This window comes from Cyprinodon tularosa, unplaced genomic scaffold (genome assembly GCF_016077235.1).
Source record: "Cyprinodon tularosa strain WSP-4 unplaced genomic scaffold, ASM1607723v1 ctg701, whole genome shotgun sequence".
In the NCBI taxonomy this organism is placed as follows: domain Eukaryota; kingdom Metazoa; phylum Chordata; class Actinopteri; order Cyprinodontiformes; family Cyprinodontidae; genus Cyprinodon; species Cyprinodon tularosa.
The window spans coordinates 90,581-118,353 of NW_024039454.1; the positions used below are offsets into that span (position 1 = coordinate 90,581).

At 39.8% G+C, this 27,773-nt stretch overlaps 1 pseudogene; it reads left to right on the forward strand.

Annotated features, from left to right (window-relative positions):
* Nucleotides 1-938: 938 nt before the first annotated feature.
* Nucleotides 939-27,329, forward strand: LOC119772212 (annotated as a pseudogene).
* The last annotated feature ends 444 nt before the right edge of the window (nucleotides 27,330-27,773 follow it).

Here is a 27,773-nt window from a genome sequence, read left to right on the forward strand (position 1 = left end):
AAAAAATCCTAAAACGCCACAGATGGACGCGTGCGGAAGCCTGTTTTCACCACTCTGTTAAAAAAATAAAATAAAATATTTCATGATAAGGAGATTCTATCTCAAAATAATGAGAAAGTAACCCAATAATGAGATACTATCTCATTATTTTGAGATAGTTTCTCAGTATAAACAAATAATTTATTTTATTTTTTATTTTTTAACAGAGTGGCGGGCTCTACACAATGGCAGCCCACTGCTCCCCAAGAAGATGGGTTAAATGCAGAGCTAAATTTATCCAATGTGAGATCAATAAAGTTCAATTATTATTATCATTATTATTGCTTTTACAAAATAATTTGACAAATAAAATCACACTGAAGCATATTGATGCCAGAAAACATTTTTGAAGCATATATTTTTCATATTTTTTAACTTTCCATCTAATTAATAATAATAAGAGGAAAACTCTGTGTCAGTACACAGGTCCCAAGCCTGCTACAGGAGCTGTTTCTAAAGCCTCTATCTCACTGAAAATACCGGGTCAACACAGGGTTTTCAAACACGGGTCGACCGGCTAACAATCGCCCTTTGGCTCCTTTCTCTTTGGCATTGGCTCCCACTGGCAGGCTGAGTGGCCTCTTTCCCCCTGCTGCTACGTGTCTGGTGACGCCATCATGCTGGGTTATGGGGCGAGAAACGCAAAAGTAACGCAATAATTACTTTTACTAATAATTAGTTACTTTTATTGTGTAGTAACTCAGTTACTTTTTGGGAGAAGTAACTAGTAACTACTTTACTATAACTAATTACTTTTTCAAAGTAATTAGTTATAGTAAAGTAAAAAAGAACCAGCGTTTATTTGAACTCAGGGTAATTAGTCAGAAAACAACAACAACAACAAAGATCAACCGGTTAGATCTGGATTCCTGCCTCTGACCCCTCCCACTTGACCCGCCTCCTCCACAGGTGAAGCTCTGACTCCAGTGGAGCTCAGCCGTGTCTCAGCCGGTTGTTCAGATCTTTTAACTTTCTGAACCTTTTGAAAAACTGTAAGTTTAATTTATTCAATTATCATAACTTTGCCTTAAGAAAACTTTCTTGTTTTTTTTTTCTCACTCTGATGATCAGAGAAAATGTTTACTTCTCATTTCACCCTCATTCTGCTCTTTGAAGCTTAATTTACATGAGAGACTATTAATTTGTCTGTTATTTATCATTTAAATACTGGAATCAAGCATCATGTTTGCAGCTTGTTTTATTCGAAAAAAGCTGCAAACATGAACTTTATTTTTTTATTCTTTCCTGGAACCAATTACAGGAACTTGGCTTCTCCTGTTGGTCCTTCCAGTCAAAATGGAATCACTTCATTTTTTTCAGAATCATACTGTAGTTTCTGTTTGTTATTGTTTTCTGCTTCCAGATTTCACATCTGATGTCTGATTTTTTAAAAAGAAATATTAAAAAATTATTTTTTTTATCCTGGCAGCAGAGATCTAATTGTCTCTCTTTCAATTTCCTGTTCTAAAGTCCTCTGAAAATAATTAACAGTCTGATATTTTGAACAATGATGATCAACTGCTTCATCATTTATCAGCTGACATTGTTTCACATGTTTAACTGGGTCAATGAGATGGACTAAAGCCTCCAATTAAATTTGACCAGTGTCAGTGGGTGGACATGTTGCTCGATGGCTTCATCTAGTGGACTGACAGAGGTACAGCAGCTGATGGCAGCATCCTCTTTTCTCACTTTGCTGTCTGGCTGCATTCAGCTGATATGAAGTAGAGAACAAGGCTCAACCCAAGAAGGAGCAGCTGATCTTTATCCAGCACTAATGGTGTAAAGAAAGGTCAGAGTTGATGTTCGGATAAATCATTTGTTTTTCATCTGCAGGTGAAGGAAGAAAGTGTTTGTGATCTGATGTGGATGTAAATTCAGCAGCATGGATCGCCATGGAGACAGAAAGGACGGAGTCCCTCCCTCTAAAAGCACACTGAGTGGAGAACATGAGAGCAAGAGCAAAGTTCCAAGGTTAGATCACCATCTCTAACTGTCCTCCTTTATCTTGTCATGCAGCTATTATTTCATCCAAATGAAAAATGGAGAACAGAGAAGCAGATCATGGCTTGTCTGCAGTGAAAAGAAGGACTGGGTTATTTACTTTTGCCTTTTTGGAAACACAGGAAGGAGCAATCAGCTAAGTGAGCTTAGTGCTTGGAAAAAATCTTTAATTCCTTTTGAGACAACATGAAAAGTCAGCTGAGTACAAAACATACACTACCGTTCAAAAGTTTGGGGTCACCCAAACAATTTTGTGTTTTCCTGAAAAGTCCCTCTTATTCACCACCATCCATTTTGAAATGAATAGAAAATAGAGTCAAGACATTGACAAGGTTTGAAATTTGTGTTTGAAATTAGATTTTTTTTTACATCAAACTTTGCTTTCGTCAAAGAATCCTCCATTTGCAGCAATTACAGCATAACAGACCTTTGGCATTCTAGCTGTTAATTTGTTGAGGTAATCTGGAGAAATTGCACCCCACGCTTCTAGAAGCAGCTCCCACAAGTTGGATTGGTTGGATGGGCACTTCTTGCGTACCATACGGTCAGGCTGCTCCCACAACAGCTCAATGGGGTTCAGATCTGGTGACTGCACTGGCCACTCCATTACCGATAGAATACCAGCTGCCTGCCTCTGCTCTAAATAGTTCTTGCACAATTTGGAGGTGTGTTTAGGGCAGGGGTCAGCAACCCAAACTGCTCAAAGAGCCATATTGTGTCAGGATTTGGTTATGGAGTGTAGACCCAAAAGCAGAGGCAGGAAGGCAGAGGTGAATTTCTTTAGATTTAATTAAAAAGGGAAACTGAAAACAAAGGCAGGTTATCCAAAAATCCAATAATGAAAACAAAGTCCAAACAAGCATCAAATCAGGAGTCCAAAAATCCAAAAGAATCAAACATAAAAACTAGTCAAAACGAACCAGAAACCGTGGAGACATCAGGGGAATTACTGTCACAACGAGGAAGATTCAGGAAGACGGAGTTGGAGGAAGTTTGACAAAGTTTGGCAGTGTTTGACGAGGACCCAGCAAAGATGAACTGAAGAGAGAGGGCTTTTTAAAGGAGACTGAGACAAAGAGGGGGCTAATGAGGAAACTGGGAGCAGGTGTACAAAGAACAAGAGAGGGAAAGAGCTAGGGGAGAAGGAGAACATAAGAGGGTAGCAGAGAGCAACAAATAGAAACCTGGAAGATTGGAAATAACAACAAAATGATAATCAAATAACTAGGACTATAAAACATGGAGAAAAGAAAACTAAACACTAGAAAACAAGGAGTAAAGAAAGACTGAATACTCAAAAGAAAAACATAACAGAAACAGAAACCTGACATATTGGACCAAAAAAACAAAAAATAAATCTGTCTAGAGACGCAAAAATGTAAAAGTCTTATAAATGCCTCGTATGGAAACACAGGCTCTAAGTGTATTATCCCACTATAGAAAATGACTGTGGGCTTAAATATATAATAAGCATTTATGATTAAATCTTTATCCTCGAGCAAATGTCACATAGCAGCATGAGGTGAGGGAGGAGCAGTGAACGCTCTCACCGCACTCTGCTTCCCCGCGCGCCGCTTAACCGCCCTTCACCGCGCGGTTAAGTTTTGTTGCATTGATGAAATTATAGAAACAGGATCAAGGAATCTCTCTATGGTGGACGTGTTTCTGTTGGGAGGAGTTGATTGAGTCATAAGGAACCAAGCAGGAACTGACATCAGAGCTGTGCTCTCTAACCCTGAAATCCCACATCCCAGCGTTCCTTGGCGTAATTTATATTTTTAGGATTTGGGGAAAAATTTGAAGAAAGTGCCCATCACTGCATCAGAGCTCTACCTGTATAATCTGTGGATGGTTTTCCATCCTTGCAACAAAACTAGCATCAGTAGTGGAGTTTGGAAATGCAATCCACTTCTTAAATCTACATTTGCTTTCCTCTAATTTATCCAGAAAAACTGCAATCACCATTTTTCTCTCCCTCCCAGCTTGGTTGTTGGCTGCATATTTAGCTTACCTTCCCTGGAAATGCCTTTCCAAATTTTTATTTTTACTTTTTACCAACCTCTCATTACCAAGCAAAAATGCAGGCAATCGTTCCCATTGATAATGGAAGAAAATGATTCGGTGAATCCTCTTTTCTCATCAGCCATCTTCCTTTTTTCCCCTTTGGGATCCATGGTCCGAGACACTCCAGCAGCCTGGCACTGCGCAGCGCTGGTTGCAAGTTATGACCACTGATCTCTATGGCTATGGCGCAAATTATTGTTTAAATTTATTTATTATACAAATGTTTACAGCCTTGGAAAACATAATTATTTTTTGTTTCACTTCCTGCACACCATATTAAAACGAAAGAAAAAAAAACTCGATTTTCAGAAATTTTTGAAAAAGCTCCAGGGAGCTGCAGGGGGAACGCTAAAGAGCCGCGGGTTGCCGACCCCTGGTTTAGGGTCATTGTCCTGTTGTGGGATGAAATTGGCTCCAATCAAGCGCTGTCCAATGCGCATGGCGTTGCAAAATGGAGTGATAGCCTTCCTTATTCAGAATCCCTTTTACCCTGTACAAATCTCCCACCTTACCAGCACCAAATCAACCCCAGACCATCACATTACCTCCACCATGCTTAACAGATGGCGTCAGACATTCTTCCAGCATCTTTCTTCGTTCTTCTTTGTGATCCAAACACCTCAAACTTGGATTCATCCGTCCACAACACTTTTTCCAGTCTTCCTCTGTCCAATGTCTGTGTTCTTTTGCCCATCTTAATCTTTTTCTTTTATTGGCCAGTCTCAGATATGGCTTTTTCTTTGCCACTCTGCCCTGAAGCCCAGAATCGTGCAGCCGCCTCTTCACTATAGATGTTGACACTGGTGTTTTGCGGGTACTATTTAATGAAGCTGCCAGTTGGGGACCTGTGAGGCGTCTGTTTCTCAAACTAGAGACTCTAATGTACTTATCTTCTTGCTCAGTTGTGCAACGCGGCCTCCCACTTCTTTTTCTACTTGGGTTAGAGCCTGTTTTTGCTTAACTCTGAAGGGAGTAGTACACACCGTTGTAGGAAAGCTTCAATTTCTTAGCAATTTCTTGCATGGAATAGCCTTCATTTCTAAGAACAAGAATAGACTGTCGAGTTTCAGATGGAAGTTCTCTTTTTCTGGCCTTTTTGAGCGTTTAGAAATTACGATGAAAAATTTGAAAAATTATTACATTTTAAATGAATAGAATAGAAAATCCCTTTATTGTCCTACCATGGGGAAATTGTGGCCTTACAGCAGCAGAATCATTGCAGCAAAAGTGGTCACACAATATGGACCTTAGTCTCTGTAGCACTTTGAGATTTCTTTGAAATATAAGGTGCGTTACAAATAAAATCTATTATTATTATTATTATTATTATTAGTGTCTAAAAAAGTGTCCAAAAATAAAAAAGTGAGAGAGTTCGATAATAAACAAAATAAAATATTGTACTCTGTTTTTACAAATATAAATTCTGTGCAATCATCTGGAGAATAATTAACCAATATAAAGCTATGGACATTTTTACAGTAATGGATCAAATAGCAGCAACACCAGATATGTGCAAAATGACAGCAGCATTATTTAACTGACAAGATAGAAACTGCTAAATCAGCAAGAATGTAACAACTTAACACACTGCTGTCATTTTGCAAATCTCTTGTTCATTTGTTCTATTTTAACAAAAATTTCCTGCTTTTGTCACATGTCTACAGTTCGCCAAAGAGACTTTTTAAAAGATCCTCGAAGACGCCTGAACCAGAACCCAGCTGCGTGTCCTTAAAGAGTGACGATTCAAAGGATCTTGTTATCACCTTTAATTCTTCTGGAGCTTCATCCTCAGAGAGGTGAGCTTTATCTAAAAGTTGTAACTATGGAAATGGAGTCAATTTGAACTTTCTTTATTCCATTCTTTATTCATGTGTTTTTAAAGTTGCTGTAGGAGATCTTGGAAAAACGGTTCAAGCAAGCTATATTTTTGAACATGCACAACCATGCATCTCCCTTCGAACCCCTCGAAGCCACACCTTCAAAACACATGAACGCGCATGCTGTCTGCAGCGCGTCAAGAGCGGCAGGAGCCGCTGCTGGCAGGGAGATGGGCAGCACTGATGATGCAGAGCGCTATGATCAGCGGGGGGAAGCACGGGGCAGCCAGTGTTCAGGCTACCGTCACGGGGTCGGGTTGGTGCTCCGTCCCCCACAGCCGGGGTTCCCAGTACGGTCCAGTCAGCAGCCCCAGCAAAAATGCAATGTTTTATTTTATAGCCTACATTGTTTCTTTCCTTCAAGGTTGGAATCTTTTATGGGAAAATAATAAAAACGGCAGCTGGAAAAAGCTCAAATACGTGAGAAACCCGGAGGGTTTAGGGACGGTTAGCAGTTAACGTTACTAACTACACCTTTGAAACACATAGCAGCTAGTTGAAAGTACATTACATGCATGAGTGGTTGTTTGCACTAACGGTTAGCAATTACTAAACTAGCAGGTTCCAGAGCCCGTCTGATCACAGCTTACCTTCGTACGGATTACTGTGTTCCCACTGTTTGCTGGCTTTATGATCTGCAGCTCCTGAACCCATCCATTCATGAACTGCACATGAGACTCCAAGGACGTGTAGCTTGGGAACTGTTTTGAAGTATAGGCGCTCACTCATCGGTGCTCCACTCATTGTTTGGAACTTCATATGGATCCAAATTATTACTAATGCTGATTTTGTCAACATACCAGTCCCTGGCTTCTCTATTTAATGTGTCCCGGTAAATTCCAGATCCTTTTTGGGATTTTAACATCTTTTTTCTCTCGACTTCTATGTCTCTTCTTTCAACAACAACATTGTATCAGAGCTATGTTTACGTTCGCGTAGCCATCAACATGGCCGCCACATACCACAATGCAACGCGGATCCTAAGCCCTATCGGTCTCCGCCAGTCACGTGACATTTGTTGCTAAGACGCCATTTTTGATGGAAGAGGCGTAGTGTTAACAACCGCAGCATAGCTAAACGAAGGACTAAAGGCCCCTTTACATAGCAGCCTGTCCAAGATAAGTCATTACAGTTAACATAAGCCTGAAAACAGGGGCGGATTTAGAAAAATCGGTCTCCGCCAGTCACGTGACATTTGTTGCTAAGACGCTGTTTTAGGTGGAAAAGGCATAGTGTACCGCGCCTGAGGTAAACAATTGACGTCACTTGACGGAGACCAATTGTTTCATATGATTGTCAGTGATTAATAAAGTAATGTTATTCATCATTATATTTGCACTATGGAAAGGTTTCAGTCAAATTCTTTTATTCATGAGGGAAAGTTCTCAGAGTAATGCAAAAATGTAAGTATTTAAGTATTAATATAGTTTATTCCAGACAAGTATAAAAAACAAAAATCATTGATGTTAAGCTCAAAATATAGAGAGCTATTTAACCTCAGGACTGCCAGACCACAGCTCATTGTAAGCCCTCAAAGAGAGCACACAAAGAGTGGACCCAGAACTGCAGCTTCACCACCTATTTGAAACAAAACTACTGACAGGTCAGGATATCACTTTCACATTTCTCTCTTGTCTGTGATCAAGAGAAGATTAACTCAGCATCTTGCTATATCTTGCTCTCCTCAAAGTCTACAGCTGCATAGCTGCAACTATTCCCAAACCACAGAGTGTCCAATCAACATGACAGATTCATAGGTCATCCTACACAATGGTTCTCAATAAAAAGGTTTAAAATACAGCCTCACTAGTAAAACACGTGTATGCACTATATATAACAGACAACTCTCTCTGCACTCTGGACAGGCAACAACTGTCTGCTGTGTCTCAGATGCAGGGGAGTGGGGTCCTGATGATCTTCTCCTCTGTCATCACCACCCTGTGCAGAGTCCACAGTCTTAGGCCCTGCAGCTCCCAGACCAGCCAGAGATGCAGCTGGTCAGTAGGCTCCTGATGGTCCCTCTTTAGAAGGTGGAGAGGATAGGAGGGGGAGGAAGGCTCTTCTCAGTTGTCACAGGAAGTGCAGGCGCTGGTGTGGCCTCTTCACAAGGGAGGTGGTGTGGAGTAACCAGCTGAGGTCATCAGTGATATGCACCCCAAATAACTTGGTGCTTCTCATTACATCCATAGCTGTGGTGTTGATGAGAAAGGGTGTGTGGGTAGGTTCGGATCTCCTGAAGTCCACAATGATCTCTTTTGTCTTATCAATGATCAGGACCAGATTGCTGGTCTGCATGATGTCACACCTCCTCCCTGTAGACAACCTCATTATCATCCTGAATAAGGCTGATGCAGACGCCGCCACCTTGGGTTTTCCCTGTTAAAACATGGCTTCTCTCTGAAAATAGCAGCAACATCAGAGATGTGCAAAGTGGCTGCAACATGTTATTAAAGTGACAAAGTTGAAACTGAAAAATCATCATGAATGTAATAACTTACCAAAGTTGTTGGGAACAGTGGTGGTTATAAAGTCTTACAGCTGCTGAAAGGAAGGATCTGTGATAACGTTCCCTGATGCATTTAGGGAGCAGCAGTCTGTGACTGTAGGAGCTCTCCAGTTCAGCATCAGCTTCATGCATAAACACCTTTTTCAAAGCTGTCATTCATTTTTACTATTTTAACAAACATTTCCTGCTTTTGTCACATGTCTACAGCTCGCCAAAGAGTTTTTTTAGAAGATCCTTGAAGACACCTAAACCAGAACCCAGCTGCGTGTCCTTTAAGAGTGACGATTCAAAGGATCTTGTTATCACCTTTAATCCCTCTGGAGCTTCATCCTCAGAGAGGTGAGCTTTTTCTAAAAGTTGTAATCCTGGAAACGTAGTTTGAAATATATTTATTCCATCATGTGTTTAAGGGGAGCTTAACCCATTCAGAATCCGTAGAACCTGTTTTCTCTCTTGATGTTTTTTGCAGTACTTGTTTCAAATGATTTTCAGTGATTGAAAATCAAGCGTCTGTATGATGTCAGTATATCCCTTCCACATATCTTTCTTGTCTTTGATCAAGAGAAGACTAATTCAGTTTCTAGCTATATCTTGCTCTCCTCAAAGTCTACAGCTGCATATCTGCTACTACTCCCAAACTATCAACGATCAACGTGACAGAGATTCATAGGTCATCCTACACAATGGTTCTCATGAAAAAGGTTTTTGAGTTGAAATGCCGCCTCACTAATAAAATACATGTATGTACTATATATAACAGACAAGTCATTATGGCTGGTACATTTCCCCACCTGTTTGGAGTTGGCACTGGGAAGGATATAGATGGTAGCAGTGGTGACGCTGGTAGAAAGAATGGTCTGCATCTCACAGTCATGATCAATATCTGCTGAGCAATGGCTGGATACCAGAGTAGCATTGTTACAGATTTATCATTAACATGAACAAACTTTAATTGGTCAGACAGATACGATTTAAACCAGTCTAGTGCTCTCCCTTTAATTCCTACACAATATTCAAGTATTTCTATAAGAATATTATGATCAACTGGATCAAATGCAGCACTGAGATCTAAGAGGAAAAGTACAGATACAAGTCCATTATCTGAGGCCATGAGAATATTATTAGTGACTTTTACCAGAGCTGTTTTAGTGCTATGATGAGCTCTAAAGCGAGATGGAAACCTTTCAAAAAGTGTATTATGGTGTAAGGGGTCACACACTTGTTTGATCACTAATTTCTCAACAATTTTAGATAAGAAAAGAAGATTGGATATAGGTCTATAATTGACCAAGTCCTCTGGGTCAAGAGACAGTTTTTTAAGTAAAGGTTTAATTACAGCAACCTAAAAGCCTTTGGTACATATAACTCTGAAAGTTCAACTGGATCAAAGCAGTCTAAACCCAGTTCAGAATCTATGGCTACCTCAGATGCTGCCTCACCATCCAGCGCTGAACCAATCATAGTTAGAGGAGTGCTAATGATCTTATTCTTAATAAGATGAATCTTATTTATAAATAATCCCATAAAATATTTGCTGCTAAGAGCAAGTGGGATGCATGGTTCAACAGAGCTATGGCTCTGGGTGAGTTTGGCAACTGTATGAAAAATGTATCTAGGTTTATTCTTATTCTCCTCTGTTAATGAGGAGAAATATGCTGCTCTTGCTTTACAAAGGGTCCTCTTATACAGCAGTAAACTATATTTCCAGAAAAGGTAGGATTCCCGTAGGCATGTACAGAAGCATGTAGAGCTTAGGCATGTATAGCGCCATTTTCTCTCCAGTTTCCTAGCATTTTGCTTCAGTGTGTGCAGCTCTGCATTAAACCAGGAAGACAGCTTTCTATTTTTATAGGAGAAACAACTCCCATACTTCAAGCTTGATTCTCCTCCATCAGCAGAAGAAAAAAGACCCCCTAACTTTGTTTTCACCCCCTTATATACTGAATCCACACCTCCTTAGGATCCATCCGTCAGGCCCAAATTCAAGGATTGCAGTTTCCTGCTTTTACCCCAGATCACATTGTCCATATAAGGTAACAGAAATACACATAGCAGCACTCATCTAAAGGTACCCAGCTCACATTCTTAATCTATCTCTAATACGACCCCCCTGTTGAGGTGGTCAATACACCCACCTCAATAATAAATCGCAGTGTGTATGTCAATGAGACCTATGCTACATACAACAGTACCAGCAGGCACTGTTCCAGATTTCAGGTGATTAAAGATTAGCAAAAAAAATTTAGACCAGGCTTTCCATCTCTACAATGGTTTGTCTTAGTTAACTGTCATCTAGCAATGGGTAATATTCCATACAACTGCCTGAGGGGGAGCTGCACATGTACACATGTATATCCCTCCATCTGGTACCTTCATTCATATATGAAACAGCATTGCATAAATTAAACTGGAAAGTAGTGCTACCCCCCCCCCCCCCCTCCTTGTTTTATACAGACGTTTGTGGAGCCTTTCCATTTCCAACTACAGCATCTTTTACTCCTCTACTTCTTCTCGTATGTCTCTCAGATGCCTTCCAATTTCTCTCAGATTTCTTTCAGTAGGTGGCTCTCCTTTTCACAAATGTGACTTATGCCAAGGTCTGCTTCTGTTCTAAATCTAACCACACTCTTAAACTGCAAGGGTTTGCACTTACCACTTTGAAGGATCCACTCCACCTTGGATCCTTCCAGGTTCTGTAAAACACCTTTCTGTAAACCCACTCTCCTTTTTCAATTGGCTCTGGTTCAAGCTCTGTTGCTTCCTTTGTTAGTAATCCCTGTACATTATGCATACAATTGTGCTATATAATCTTTTATCTCCTCCCTTTACTCGTCCAGAGTGATGAGCAACCACAGCTCAGCTGTGCAGTTGAAGGAGTGGGCGCCCATCTCCCTTTTAGTGGCTCATGTGGGGTCGATGCAAACTGAGTATGCTGAGAGGATCTAAGTGGGAGTTTGACCAAACAAAAAGCTTCCATCCAAGTCATTTTTGTGTCAGGACAGATTTTTGCAAGTTGTTGTTTTATGGAAGAATGAACCCTATCCACAAACCCTGCTAAGCAGGGTGGTATGCTGAGCCAAACCTGTGCTGAATGGAAAAGTACTCAACCTTTTGTAGATCCTCAGCTGTGAAATATGTGATCTGATACAACTTGGAACCCCAAAATGTGGAATAAGATCATTAATGAGCCAAGTAATCACCTCTTGGGCTGATGAATGTCTGGTGGGTTTAGCTTAACCTATCTAGTGAAAGTATCAACACAAACCAAATGTCTACATCCCTTGACATGATTTTCAACTCCCATATCTGTAAAATCAACCACAATTTCATCCCATGGTTTCTGCGGAACAGGGAATGAACCCATTCCTAATTAAAAGTTGTTTTAGGATCAGGTAAGGGTGCCAGCAGTTTTGTCCTTTCAGGGCAGCCAGTTTATTCCCTGATTGATGACTCCTATACTGAGCTTCCTCTCACATCATATTGAAAAGTTTTGAGGAGGCCAAAATTCCCCAAATGACAGTAGTTGTATATTTCCATGCTCCCTTTCCTATCCATGCCTGTTTCTCATGTGTGGCTGCTGTGATCTGAATGTCCACAAGTTCAGTTTTTGTTTTATCATTGGATGAAGAGGAGAGCTGAAACATCTAAGACAAACCTTTTCCTTTATTATGATAATAACCAGCCACTGTTTTGTCACGGTTGAGTGGAGGTTTTTGAGGACCCAAATGCAGAGGCAAAGGTGAGTCTTACAGATTTAATGAGGCAACTGAGGCAGAAAAAAAAAATCAAAAATACTATACACTGAGAACCAAAAATAAGATATTAGGAAAAACTCACGTAGGAAGCCAGAGAGAAGGAAGCCACAAAACAAGAATCCAGCACTCAGTGACTGCTTAAGTGGTGTATATATGGGGAGCCTGAACCAAGACAGGCTAATCAGCAGATTGGGAGCAGGTGTAAGTGGAACAGACTAGAAGGGAACCAAGGGGAAAGGAAACAAGCAAAAGGGGGCAACAGATGGTAACTCAAGCCTACTCCCACTCTTCTGCTGTTCTCCTTCAATTATCCACTGGTGGACTGTTCAATCATTCATCATCTGTCATCTTAGCTCCAGTGCTGACCCCAGCCAGCTAGTGTCTCTACCGACCACTGATGCTCTCTGCACTGCTAGATAAAAAGAAATAACACCAAATCTGGGCAATATGCAGACACAGCTCCTAGTGTTGGTTGTGGTACTCTATAAAATGGGTTTAGTCTCTGGAGAATCGTGTGGACCCATAGAGTCAGAATGGAAGCTAAAGCTAAACTCTGAAACTTTCCTAGAGAATCTTATCAAAATGAAACAGTCTTTGGTGTCACATCCCTGGCTGAATGATGGTCCTTAGCACTAAAGCTTTATCACACCTCAATGAGAAATGTTTTATCCATAAAACTTAATTGAACTATCCTTTTAATATAATTATAAAGAAAATAAAATGAGATCCAAACAGCTGCTTTCCTCTTTTTACTTAGACTTTTCTCAAGTTTAACAAGAATGCACCAGCAACCATTTTATAAAATCTCGTAATAGAATTCAGTGTTTACAATAAAATATTGTATAATATTAATATAATGCGTATAAAATATTGAATATTGATAAAATAAAGTCTGTAGCTTTACTAGCACCCAATAATATATGCTAAAAGTAATAAACAACTATCATTCACCATTTAGGTTTTCAATTTTTTACTATTTACTTGTAGTGACTAGTTGTCTATTAAAAAACTTAAAAATGAAAAAGCAAAAAATAAATGTAAATCAAATAGTCACTTGAGGAATATTGGGTTTCTGGTTTTACGCAGTACAAAAAATTCTCAAAATACGTGAAAAATGCAGTTCGGTGAGTTTATTCCAGGTTTCTTCAGGAAAAATAAACATGATACAAAAACTCAAAAGGACTACTTGCCACATCTCCTGGTCTGGTTTCTGCCTATGTGCTCACTTCACCTGATTAAGGCTGAGTGACTTGCCTTCTGAAAGGCCTGGTAGCCTGCAGCTAGAAGACTGGAAGACTGGTAAAAAACCATAAGCCCACCCACTTTTCACCTGAGCTACCTGGAGTACATGGCTCTGTTCGAAAACCTAGGACGCATCCTTAGAAGACCGGACTCGAAGGCCGATTACGTCATAGCGCGGCGCCGAGGTCTGGTCGGATTCCAAGAGTCCTCGTTATGCGGCCTTAAAATGCGTCCTTTTTTTTGCCCGATTTGAAGGACGGGTCTGATGTATCCTCGGTATCCTTGGATATCCCAGGATTCATTGCGAGACCAAGCAAGCTGTGATCAGAGTAAAGGTTACTTGGCGCAGAACAGTGGTGAAAATTGGAAGTTCAGTTTAATATAATACAACTCTGTGAATAGTTCCGTCTGAAATGAATGAAAATAGTTGTTTTAATGGTTACTGAGTCATATATGTGGCGGTAATGTTTGGTTTATCTAAAGGTTTTAATCTGTTACTGTGTAAATGGGTTTGGCTTTAATTTAAGGACAGATACTAATATATCTGCAGGGAGGGGACTATAAATCTGATAGGATTTTTATGTTTCTATTGCTATTTTGCACAATATGCTTAACTTTGTATTTTTTGTTGTTGAATATTAGAGATTTTGCAGATATATGTTTTGTAAATATATTGTTTAGATTTACTTATATCTTTCTACCCCTTTTATAGAATAGAATAGAAAATCCCTTTATTTTCCCACAATGGGAAAATTTACAGCAGCAGAAAGATTATTGAAAGTGGTGACACAAATGTGGACCTTAGAAAAATGTATAAGAATAACATAACAGGGAAGAGTTAAAATATAAACAATAAAATACTTTAAAGTGTTTTAACAATATAAAACTGGAGAATAAATAACCAATATGCAGCTATTGACATTTTTACAGTAATGGATATTTGAAAATAGCAGCAACATCAGAGATGTGCAGAATGACAGCAGCATGTTATTTAACTGACTAAGGTTTCTATCATTACATTTGATTTGATTTGTTCCTGCTCCCGGCTGTTGGAACATTTATTCCACTCTGGATTCTTGTGAGTGTAGTCTTTGTTCACTTCACAATAAAAAATAAATAAATAAACAGTTTTGAAAACTTCTGTATTCATTCTTTTCCTGCTTTGTGTGTCAACTATCACGGTTGCTAAGCAACAGAGCATACGGCGGTAAAACCCGCCAAAGGGTAGACCTGGTCGAATTTACAGCCAAAACTCTTCCGGTCTCCTTATTTTCAAAGACTTCGAAGGATCCAGTCTAGGTAGACCGCGTCCTTGGAGGACCCGTCCTAGGTTTTCGAACAGAGCCCATGTATTTATATACCAGACACCCAGACAAAATCAATTAACTAATTAAACAATTTACTAAGAAATAATTGTATTCTAAGCAACTACTTTCAAACAAAAATGCAACAAATAACCAAATAAATACAAACTAACTAAATAATCTAAGTTCTTAAACAAAAATAGAGAAATAGCTCCTACATACTTCTTTACTGAGTTTGATTTACTTCCTCCACTGATAACACTTAGACCATTAAACAAACCTTGACCAACTTTTTAAACGTATTTGGTCATCATAACTGTCATTAATAGTTTTTCTTTGTTGCAGTAATTCTATGACATCTAACTGCCCTGAATAGTTGAAAAATTAAACAGAATTATAATAATAAAATAATTTTAGCATCATGACTGAGACAGAAACCAAAGTGAGCTGCTAATTCTCAGCTGGACCGGTTCATCTAGATATCATTACATAAACCTTTACCACATGTTTGTCCCCTGACCTGGAAGCTAATTGTTTCTGGTCTTCCACAGAACGGAGCATCACTCTGAGATGATTCCTAGCTCTCCATCTGTCCAGCAGCAACAAGCCCAGCTGGACTCCATATTTTTGGTGTGTACAACAAGTACTATTTTTATAGTCTTCTCCATGATTCACTTTATGGACCAGGGGACCATTGCTCTGTCCAACATGGTGTTGGTGTTTGCCTCCATATTTTCACTTTGGTGTGTCCTTCATGTACTATTCTGTTCCAGCTACTGGAAGACAACATATTCACATTTGTGAAGAACGAGCTGAAGAAGATCCAGAAGCTTCTAAGTCCAGATGACCCTGAACACTCAGATACTCAGGAGGTTCAAGAGGAGGTGTTTGCAGGTGAGGATGAAGAGAAGAGGAGGAGCAGCAGCGAGGCACTGATGAAGATTACAGTGAACTTCCTGAGGATGATGAAGCAGAAGGAGCTTGCTAACCATCTGCAGAACAGTAGGATATTTTCTATAAAGATTTAACCTTAGGGATAAATCAAACATGTAATGATGTAAAGAGATGAAATTACATTTACTGAACAAATGTATATAATTTTATTTTCTTCCTTATTATATCTTTTGTTTTAATTTAGAGATTCCTGCTTTAGTGTGTCAACATAAACTTAAATGTGCTCTGAAGAAGAGGTTCTAGTGCGTGTTTGAGGGGATTGCTAAAGCAGGAAATCCAACTCTTCTGAACCAGATCTACACAGAGCTCTACATCACAAAGGGAGGCACTGGAGAGGTTAATGATGAACATGAAATCAGAGTGATTGAAGAAACATCCAGGAAACCAAACAGACCAGAAACAGCAATCAGACAAGAAGACATATTTAAGGTCTCATCTGCAGGAGATCAGCCAATCAGAACAGTGATGACAAAGGGAGTGGCTGGCATTGGAAAAACAGTCTTAACACAGAAGTTCACTCTGGACTGGGCTGAAGGGATAGCCCACCAGAACATCCAGTTCATATTTCCGTTCACCTTCAGAGAGCTGAATGTTCTGAAAAAGAAAAAGTTCAGCTTGATGGAACTTGTTCATCACTTCTTCACTGAAACCAAAGAAATCAGCAGCTTTGAAGACTTCCAGGTTCTGTTCATCTTTGATGGTCTGGATGAGAGTCGACTTCCTCTGGACTTCACCAACAAGGAGATCCTGACTGATGTTACAGAGTCCACCTCGCTGGATGTTCTGCTGACAAACCTCATCAGGGGGGAACTTCTTCCCTCTGCTCTCCTCTGGATAACCACACGACCCGCAGCAGCCAATCAGATCCCTCCTGAGTGTGTTGGCATGGTGACAGAGGTCAGAGGGTTCACTGATCTGCAGAAAGAGGAGTACTTTAGGAAGAGGTTCAAGGATAAGGAGCAGGCCTGTATGATAATATCCCACATGAAGGCCTCACGAACCATCCACATCATGTGCCACATCCCAGTGTTCTGCTGGATCACTGCTACTGTTCTGGAAGATGTGTTGATGTCCAAGGAGACAGGAGAGCTGCCCAACACCCTGACTGAGATGTACATCCACTTCCTGGTGGTCCAAACTAAGGTGAAGAAGATCAAGTATGATGGAGGAGTCGCAACGGATCTGCACTGGAGTAAAGATACCAGGAAGATGATTGAATCTCTGGGAAAACTGGCGTTTGATCAGCTGCAGAAAGGAAACCTGATCTTCTATGAATCAGACCTGACAGAGTGTGGCATCAATATCAGAGCAGCCTCAGTTTACTCAGGAGTGTTCACACAGGTCTTCAGAGAGGAGAGAGGGCTCTACCAGGATACAGTGTTCTGCTTCATTCATCTGAGTGTTCAGGAGTTTCTAGCTGCTCTTCATGTTCACTGGACCTTCATCAACTCTGGTGTCAATCTTATGCAAGAAAAACAAAGATATAAACCATCATTCGTATCCAAGAAACCTAAACTAAGCTCTCTCCACCAAAGTGCTATTGATCAGGCCTTACAGAGTCCAAATGGACACCTGGACTTGTTCCTGCGCATCCTCCTTGGACTTTCACTGCAGTCCAATCAGAGACTACTAAAAGGTCTCTTGACACAGACTGGAAGTCATTTACAGACCAATCAGGAAACAGTTCAGTACATCAAGGAGAAGATCAATGAGAATCTGTCTGAAGAAAAAACCATCAATCTGTTCCACTGCCTAAAAGAACTGAAAGATGATTCTCTAGTGGAGGAGATCCAACAGTATCTGAGTTCAAAAACTCACTCCATAGATGAACTGTCTCCTGCTCAGTGGTCGGCTCTGGGTTTCGTCTTATTGTCATCAGGAAAAGATCTGGATGTGTTTGACATGAAGAAATATTCTTCTTCAGAGAAGGTTCTTCTGAGGATGCTGCCATTGGTTAAGGCCTCCAACAAAGCTCTGTAAGAACATTAATTGTTACTGCATTTTTTTGTTGATGGTAAGAAACCTGTTAATGATGAGGTGAATTAGACTAATGTGGTTTTAGTTTATCTACAATTAGCCAGTTAACAACATCAAGTGATAATCATATGTCTAAATTAAAGTAAAATTTTCCAGGAAGAATATTGGCGAAATAAACATCATTCTTTTATGAACTGTTTAGTAAGATATTTTTCTCCCTGTCTCCTCAGACTGAATTCCTGTAACCTCTTACCGAGAAGCTGTGAAGCTCTTTCCCCAGTTCTCAGCTGCCAGTCCTCTAGTCTCAGGGAGCTGGACCTGAGTAACAACAACTTGGAGAATTTGGGAGTTGAACTTCTCTGTGTTGGGTTGGGGAGTCAGAACTGCAAACTAGAATTTCTCAGGTAAAATGTTCTTGGTCCTGTTAAAATCAGATGTTATTTTTTAGGACTAAGATCTCCAATCAGAGATGTTATAATTATACATTTTTCAACTTTTTGCATGATGTTTTTATTCCTTATGAAGACTGCTATAGAAACAAATCATTAGTCTTATATAACAAAAACAAGATTGATGGTCTTCATCCAGGCAAATTAATTTGTTCTTGCAACGGAGAACAGATAAAATATTTTTTTCTTTTACATGACCTGTTTACTCTTATAGCTCTGAGAATTGACGTCCTGGTGCTGAATAATAGCCCGACAATTTGCTTTGACTAGTGAGCCATCATGGGTATCATAGGGTTATACTTCTCCATTGTGATTAAATTATTATACACTATTACAACTATTATTGCAAAATTTAATTGAGGAGACTATCTACATGTTATCCATATTGTAAAAGATGGCTCTGGAAGCCTGTGAGGCAGAGCGACACAAAGTTTGCCTTCTAGTGAGGCGAATAGGGTGAGATCAGTGGAGCGAGAGCAACAGGCAAATTTGCAGGACCTGGTTTCAGCGAAAACCAATTAGACACTAGATGTGACTGATCTACAGTAAAGGAGCCTAGCAAATACAAGTTTGTTGATAGAGAAAATTGCTTTAATGAAGAATGAAAAAGGAAAAGGTTTGTAGGTGGAAAAAAAACATTTTAATTTAGCTTTAAGGAAGATTGGATATAGGGCTATAATTGACCAAGTCATTTGGATCAAGAGAAAGTTTCTTAAGTAAAGGTTTAATTGCAGCAGCCTTAACACTAGAAATCCTAGATAATTTCAGTTTTCCTGGAAGCCCCCCCCCACTCTTCAAGTTTGTGTATTCACTCTACCTTACTAACTGTCCGTATTGTAATGCAAATAACCTGTGATGTGACCAGCCCTTCTATATTAGACTGGATAAAGTCTGAAACACACTGGCATCAGAACAAGAGAATGCTCCAAGCTCTTTTCATTACCTGCCCCTGCAACATTAGACATTTTTGCAGGAATATCTTGGTAATTCATATCTAAATCTTTTATTTAGGCAAACCTATTGAACAACCAGATATCATACGGGTCCTAGTTCCTGAGCTGAGAACAGGTCATAACCATGCTTTTCCAACATGGCAAGGCAGAGCCTATTTATATTGTCCATTCACCAACAGACTCATTTATATTGCAAAGCTCAATATGTGAGAGAAACATAGACAATAATTGTATTTCGTCTTGTCTCGCCTTTTCATGTCATTCAACATTTCAGCTTAGAAAATGACAAACAGTATGATTTCAGTATTGGAGTAACATTTATTTGACCCAAGGAAAAGCCCTACATATGAAGCTACCATTGTCCCATTTAGCAGTTTTCACAAATCCTGCATTTGTGACAGGTATACTTTGTGCAGTGCACACAATGCTCAGTGCTCTGGTTCCTGTTGCAAAGATTGCACATCTGGCCTGCTTATAGTAACAATGAAAAAATCTAAAAAAAAATAGAGTTTAGCACATATTCTGAAAGCAAGAGTTCTAGTGTTAAGGAACAATCAGATCTCTGATATCAGATGGAGCTTGGCTGTTTAAGGCTTTATATGTCAGAAGGAGGATTTTAAGTTCTATTCTGGATTTAACAGGAAACCAATGAAAAGAAACAAGAATAGGTGAGATATGATATATTTTTTTTTTCACCAGAATTCTGGCTGCAGCATTTTGGATCAGTTGAAGGCTTTTAACAAAAGGATATTCCAGACTCCAGAGATAAAAGAAGGAAATTATAGAATTCTCTTTGATATGGGATTTAAACAGCAGGTCTGATAGCAAATGACACCAAGGATTTTTTACTTTATCATCTGAGGTCGATTTAGTCCCATCCAGATTAAGCGACTGAATAATCTGCATGTTTTTTTAGAGATTCAAAGACAATAACTTCTGTTTTGTCATCAAAGACATGCATGTAGTCTATTCAATGGGTTAGTTTAATCAGGATTTATGGACAAATATAGAGTATCATCATCATAACAAGGGAAATTAATAACAAGGGGGAAAGAATATTATTGATTTAGATTTTTTCACTTATTATTCAATCAAAAAAGTTTGCTTCATTTAAAAGAAATTGTAAAAAAAACAAAAAAACTTAACCTAATCAAAAAACCCTTTCCAATCCAAGACGAAAAGTTTTTGAAATAAAAAGTATATTTGAGACCCCCCCCAAAAAAGCATATGAATACTGTTTTTCTTGATTGAAAATCTTTATTTTGATAGAAGTGAAGGTTTTTTTTGTTTAAATCAACTCTTTGATTGAAGTATGTCAGGCTCAGAACAAAAGCACCCAGTGTTCGAGGCGGAGTGACAGTTAGGAATCTAAGGTAGGAATTTTTTGCAGGTGGAGAACACAGCTTGGTGACCATGTCTATCAGGAGGAGGAGGATAATGAATATGTGAGTCACTAACCTTGTTTTAAAGTTCAGTCTGTGCCCAGAAGACAAGATTGGTCCAGCTGGTTGGCTGCCAGTAATGAGGTGGGGGCTGCCAAGAGAGTCCAACACCCTTAAGACCCGAAGGTCAGACGACAGGCAGGTGATCAGCACCGAGCAAACGAAGGAAGGCAGGATAATCCAGAGAGCGAAGCCAAAGCCGATGTTGGGGATGTGCTTAGGAGTCAGAGTCAGGAGATCATAGATCTGAGAAGGTACCAGAGGCAAATCCAGGACGGTGTCAGGAGTCAGTTCCAGGTTCTGTACACAGCAGAAGTCCGAGGACAGCTCAGGCAAGCAGATCAGAATAGGAACAGGCAGGCTCAGAGGTCCAGAGGCAGAACTGGTCTGAATCAGGCAATCAGAACCATTCAGGTATGCTAGAGAACTCTCACTAAAGGCTCAAATAATCTGGCACTGATGACTGGTTGAAGGCTGGTTAAGTAGTTGCTGAAGCAGGTGGATCAGATGCATGGTGATGAGAAACTGGACGGAGCTATTTTTTTTGCTTAAGTTGTCACTCAATTGAAAGTTTTAAACTTTCTATTTATTCTTTAAATAATAGAAATGTTAGTACAGTATATAACAAACTTGTGAAAACATTTCTAACTATCAACTTTCTTTCTGCTCTTGGGGCTGTAGCTCCTCACCCCCCTCCTCTTCATCGGCTTGTTGTCTTTTATCCTGCTTTCACACTGAAAACCCGCCTTTTTTTTTTTTACTGGGTTGACCCACTAACAATCGGCTTCTGGCTCTGACCTTCTGCTGGAAAGCTGCGTGGCCACTGTTCCCCTGCATGGTCACTGCGTGTCTGATGAGGGCAAGAGCTCACAAATCTTTTGTTGCCAGTGCCATGCCATGTTTCTTGAATACGAGCATACGAGTTGTTTGTTATTTAACACAGGACCGGCGCAATGTTTTAACGTACGTACTTTGAGCTCAAAGTCATCACATAATTTAGTGGGTCGACCTGGGTCTGGTGGTCCCACATCATGCTGATCAGAGTCAATTTTTATGCTTGCCAAGTCATTTGACCAAGGTACACACCTGTTGGTAAAAGATGTAGTGTTCAGGGTGTTCTCTCTGTATGGGCATCTGTCTGTTAGCATGTGAGGAACAGCAGCAGAGGAACAAAGGGACAGAGGGGAGACTTACCAAAATAAAATATGAAAGGATACTACAGAAGCGCAACTGGGGCTCAAACATTAAATTACCTTGTGGCGAATGTTGCTCTGGCATTAACTTCCAAAATGAAAAATCTTGGCACATTTGGAGAGTAGCGAGTTACTTCGAACCCTGGATATACATATGTCGGTAATAAAACACATTCAGGAGCTCTTAGTTAGAAAGTCCACTTCCAACAGTATCTGTAAGTTTGAGTGTAAACTTAAATCTGTAAAGGGTGATAATAGTTAAATAAATAAACCCGAAACATTTTTTTTTTCCTGAAAAGGATGTTATGCTGCTCTCTACTATGGCTAACTTGTGCTAGACTGCTGGTAGCACATGGTGACTACATCTACTAAATCCAATTATTTATAATTATAGAAAAACATTATAAAAATATATTGGATAGAATAACATTCAAGCCCGTAACTTATACAATGTACAGATAAAATCAAGAAAGGGTAAACCTACATTTACATTATAAACTAACATGACTGTGATTTCAATCCATCACAGTGACGTCTGTTTTTTATTTCCCACAAAACAAAATAAAGTTTGTATATGATTTTATTGTTATTTGTTATATTGAAATTGTAAACAATAGTGTCTTGTTTTGTTTTTTCTCTCCTACTAAAAGTTCAGTACTTTGCTTTACCTCCACTGTTGTGTTTAATTGTGTGTCTGCAGCTTGTCAGGCTGTATTATATCAGAGGAAGGCTGCGTTTTTCTGGCCTCAGCTCTAAGCTCCAACCCCTCCCATCTGAAAGAGTTGGACCTGAGCTACAATCATCCAGGAGATTCAAGAGTGAAGTTGCTGTCAGATTTGCAGAAGGAACCACAGTCGAGACTGGAAGTTCTCAGGTATGAAGAAACCTGCTGCAGTGAAGAATGTCCTTTCTGTCCTTGTGTTAGTCTGACAGACAACGTTGTTGTAATGATGTGTTCACAAAGAATGGCGTGTCCACTGTAATGTCTGCCATCACCCCACACTATGTGTTTCAGGACCTCAGCTTCACTATGCTGATCGCGAACCCCCTTATCAAATAGGAGAAGCTTAAGCTTCTATCTGCCTACCAGCTTCTAGTTAACAGGGCAGAGAGGGATTTTGTCAAGCAAGTAACTGTTTTGCTTTGCTGTGGAAAGCACACAAAGCCAACAGTGTTGATCTCTTTTGGTCTGCCCGATCCCCGTGACAGAACAAGTTTTGAGAGTACCACCACTAAGTCCAACGGCTGTTTTGTGGATGATTGTCATTGTTATTATCTAAGGCAGTACACAGAGAACTAGCAACCCCATTAACAAAATAATCAACCTGTGAAGGGGAATAAGTTTAACGTTTGCCTCCACCGGCACTGCTCAGCAACACAGAGGAGAGAAAAAGTGAACGATAAAAATTATAACTGCACTATCTGATGATGATCTGCTAAAGTGAGACCTTCTTTTGGGGGAGGAGAACTCTGCTAAAGTAATCCTAAAGTTATTTTGAAAGGGGTCAGAGAGGACAGGGTTGTGAGAAAATACTGTTATTTCTTCACATTCAAAGCATATGTCAGCACAAGTTCTAAAGTATGAAGATGAGAAAGTGTGGGACTATTCATATTTTGAACAAAGTCAATAGCCTCTAAGGTAGCATTAAAGGCTGCATTTAAGCCATCACCTTTAATGTCAGCATGGATGTTAAAACCTCTTTAAAACCACTGGGTCGCTGGTGGGTAAGAATAAAAATATTTTTTTCGACTATAGACATGTTAGACATCATTTGGAAGCTTAGATTCTCCACAATTCATTCTCCACAATTTAGCATGCGATGTTTGGTATGGTTCTTTACATTGTCTTCTTATCTATTAGACAGAAGTATCTGCATATTTTCATGACGCAATCTGTGCAAGATATAGTCCCTGAAATCTCACTTGCTGTCACTACCTTTCAGCCAATGACGCACTCTTTGCCTCCTTAATAAGCCCGGCTGTTATTGGTTAAGACCATGTAGGCTGTTGGGTTTTGTAGCCAATGAAATAAGGTTTTAATCAAGCCTACATGTGCTGAGGGTATTTAAAGGGGTACCACATTACAGGCTTGCATTAGAGAGACACAGACAGCTGCGGCTGGAGTTTTTTTTTTTAAAGATTGGACGCTGATGTAGTTTTATTACAATGGCATTGTAATGAGTAAAAAGGAAATTAATAATAAGGAAAAAAATCTAGACCATGTAATTCGGGCTTACAGTTCCTAAGTTATTTGCTTTTCCATTTGGGTATGCAAGAGAGGCCAGAATTCCTAGGAAGAAGAGATACACCATCCAAAGTGGGATGGATGCCGTCTTTCTGAATCAGACCAGGATTTCCCCAAAAGGATTGCCAATTATTAATGTAGCCCACTTTGTTTTCAGGACACCACCTAGACAACCAGTGGTTGAATGATGACATATGGCTAAACATGACATCACTGGTCAGATCAGGGAGGGGACCAAAGAAAAGTCCAACATTGTTTTGGCAAACTTACACAGTGAAGCAACACTTATTTTAGTGACCTCCAATCGGCAGAGCCGGGTGTCATTATCGCCAGCGTGAAAAACAATGTTTCTGTATTTAACCTTATCCTTAGCAGGTAGTTTCAGGTGGGATTTGATGATTTGATTAATCTCTATTCACCGCTCGTGCCCCTGCAATATTCCTAGGGTTACTATGTAAATGAACCATTCATAGAGCGGACCTCGTGGGTAGTCTGAATGCACCATAAGTATTTTCTTCAGAACCCACCTCCCCATTCCATGTGCATCATGGTGGATGGTCCTGATAATGCCGGTGATGGCAATCATCCTATATTCCTCAAGTAAATGTCATCAAGTATATGTAAGTTTTTTTAATGGTCATGTGAAGGTATTTTTGTTTTGCAGCTTTGCCTGTGTCTAAAGAAATTAGTTGTGCTACAGCAAAGCTAATCCTCCTGAAGCCTTTGCATTCATTCATGTTCTAACACACCTGAAACAAAACACCAAATTATCTCCTTGGCTTGTCAGTGACTTTAGCAGTGGCCTGGCTATTAACCCTTCATTTGATTTGGATGTGTGGAAGAAGGGATGGATGCGAAACCTGCAGGACAGTGGCACTCCAGAACCAACATTGCCTACCCCTGTGCTACAGTATCAGTTGTCCAGTGCAGTTTGGAATGTTCACATTAAAATCACAGTTATAATCACAGTCCAGATTTATCTGCTGTCAGCTTTTCTTTCTTTCTTTTGATATTTAGAAAAAGTCCAAATCTTCTGTTCCCAGAGTAGGACAATGTATTCCTGACAACATGCAATGTTAATGTTTTCTGCCTGAAAGAGACTGTTAGTATAGGGCTGGTTATCCTCCCGCAGCAGTGAGCTTGTCGCAGATATTTTTTATTTATGCCCAATATTAAAACGTGGTCTGTGCTATGTTATTACATGCCACAAAACAAGAGGGACAATCAGGAACTAGCTGTGGGTCTAGATACGGCAGAGGTGGTGAGGAAGTGGGGGCAAGTTTGTGCGACAACGGAGGGACATGAGGGCCAAAAAGAGCGGGGCTCCAGGTGGAAAAAGGGTCCCAGCGTTCTCACGCACCTCACTCTTCTAGCTGGTCCATCTTCACAAGTTGTTTTCCACAATGGCGGTCATACAAGCAAAGCAAGCCAGTAAGGTACCAAACAGGAAATACGCATAGTGTAGAGCGGATGTAGATTTGACCAATCAGAGGCTTCCTGTCTGCCGTCACCTACAATTTTGGAGAGGTGCACCAGAGTGTCTGCAGGTTGGGCGGGGCAAATTTGCATTCACTGCGACGCACACGCAGACAACCTGGTTTCTGAGTATAAATCAACCTTATGGTCCTCTCCTTCTTTCAGTGTCAAGCCAACCGGAGAACGATGGTTGACACCGGGTCTGAAGAAATGTAGGTTTGTTTTTCATTGGATTCATGAAAGCAAAGCAGCTCAGATCTTCAAACTGTCAATGACTCATTTAGGAGTCATAATTAAATTGTGAAAAAATGATCAATAACTGCAGCTGAATTATGTTTCTCCATCAGATTCCTGTCAGATCACAATCGACACAAACACAATTAACAGAAACCTAAAACTCTCTGAAGACAACAGGAAGGTGTCATTTGTGAAGGAGCTTCAGCCTTATCCTGATCACCCAGACAGATTTGATGACATGCCTCAGCTGCTGGGTAAAACTGGTCTGACTGGTCGCTGTTTCTGGGAGGTCTGGTGGAAAGGAAGAGTTAATATATCGCTGAGTTACAGAAGGATCAAGAGGACAGGAGACATTAAAGACTGTGGGTTTGGCTGTAATGATCAGTCCTGGAATCTAAACTGCTCTGAAGGTGGTTACACAGTCTGGCACAAGAACAAAACAATACGTATTTCCTCCTCCTCCTCCATACTCGACAGAGTAGCTGTGTATGTGGACTGTCCTGCTGGCATTCTGTCCTTCTACAAGGTTTCCTCTGACTCACTGATCCACCTCCACACTTTCAACACCACATTCACTGAACCTCTGCATGCAGGATTTGGGTTTCTGTGGTCTGATCCTGGTTCTTCAGTGTTTCTATGCAGTTCACATTGAGAGGTGAGGCTATCTAAAGGGCTCCATAGACAATGGCAGTTTCTTTGTTTTAAAAAAAATCCACTGGTATTTCTAAATCTTAACTATATTTCAGTAAATGTCAGGGATAAAGGGGATGTGAATTGTCTTTGTACCATTTATAAACTACTGTTAAGAACCAACAGTAGTTTAGCGTTTGGCTTGATAAGTCAAAGCTATATCCATTGCATTACTTGGATCCAAGAAATTTCTCTTTTCTACCACTACAATTGTTTAAAGGATCATCTTAACCAGTCCACATGCAGTCTGGATAATGTCCATGTGTGAAAGGCTCTCATTTTTGTTGGATTTGGGGAAGTGGTTCTTGTAAATTACTGGGACTTGTGTGTTAAAGAGGCTTCTGGGTAAGAAGAAAACACTGCATTATAATTGCTGTCCCAAAACCATGTTGTTGTTTTATTACATAACATAATTACACATCCTTTATACTCATTGTTATGATCTGCTGGATTTATGTTATACTGTTTCTACTGTTGAGAGTTATATCTTTTTTTTTACTTATTAGTCTTACTCTTTGTGTTTTTTTAGTTATATATTCAGCAGTCTTTGCTCTAGTTTTGTTTTTGTCATTCATTGTTATCTTTGGGTTATATTTCCCAGTTACCATTGCCCCCTAAAGTCACCTTCCTCCTCATTGTTTTTTTCTTCTAGTTGGTTCTATTCACACCTGCTCCATATCAGCTCAATAGCCCATTCTTTGTTCTGTTCCCCATATATACACCACCCCTGCAGTTCCTCATTGCAGGTTTCTTGTTGCTTTGTTGTTACTTGGCTCCCTGTGTGTGTTTCTTCCTCCTGGTTTTTTGTTTTTCTGTATTTTGTTTTTGGATTTGTGCCTCTGTTGTAGTGATGGTGAGATGAAGCCTCATTGGGCTAATTGCTTCAACGATCCCCAGAGTTCATGAAGCTTCATGTGAACATGTCACCACCTACTGGTGGAGTACAGAAATACAGTTAATTTAGGTTTAGGTTAGGTAATTAGGTTTTCTTGTTTTTTTCCCCCATTTAGTCCCTTTAAATTTGTTAATGATTGGTGTGTATAATAAAATCTTTTGTAAGTTTTTTTTGTGTGAAATGTGTTATTAGAGAACAATCATTTAAGGTTCACGGTTTTTCTGTCATTTTAGTGAAATAAGCTCAAGCAGACAGGGAACGTGTTTGTGTAAATTGGGCAATGATGAGCAAAATGAAAGTGGTTAGTCATTTTCATGCAGTCCCTTTTCTCATGTAAATAAATATCGAATTTAATAGTTTTCCCACAGTTTTTGGGTTGTGTGTTCAACCAATCTTTTGACTAAACCAGCCAATCTAATTTGGTACTGTTTTTACCCAATCCATATTTGTACAGGGCAAACCAATAGAAAC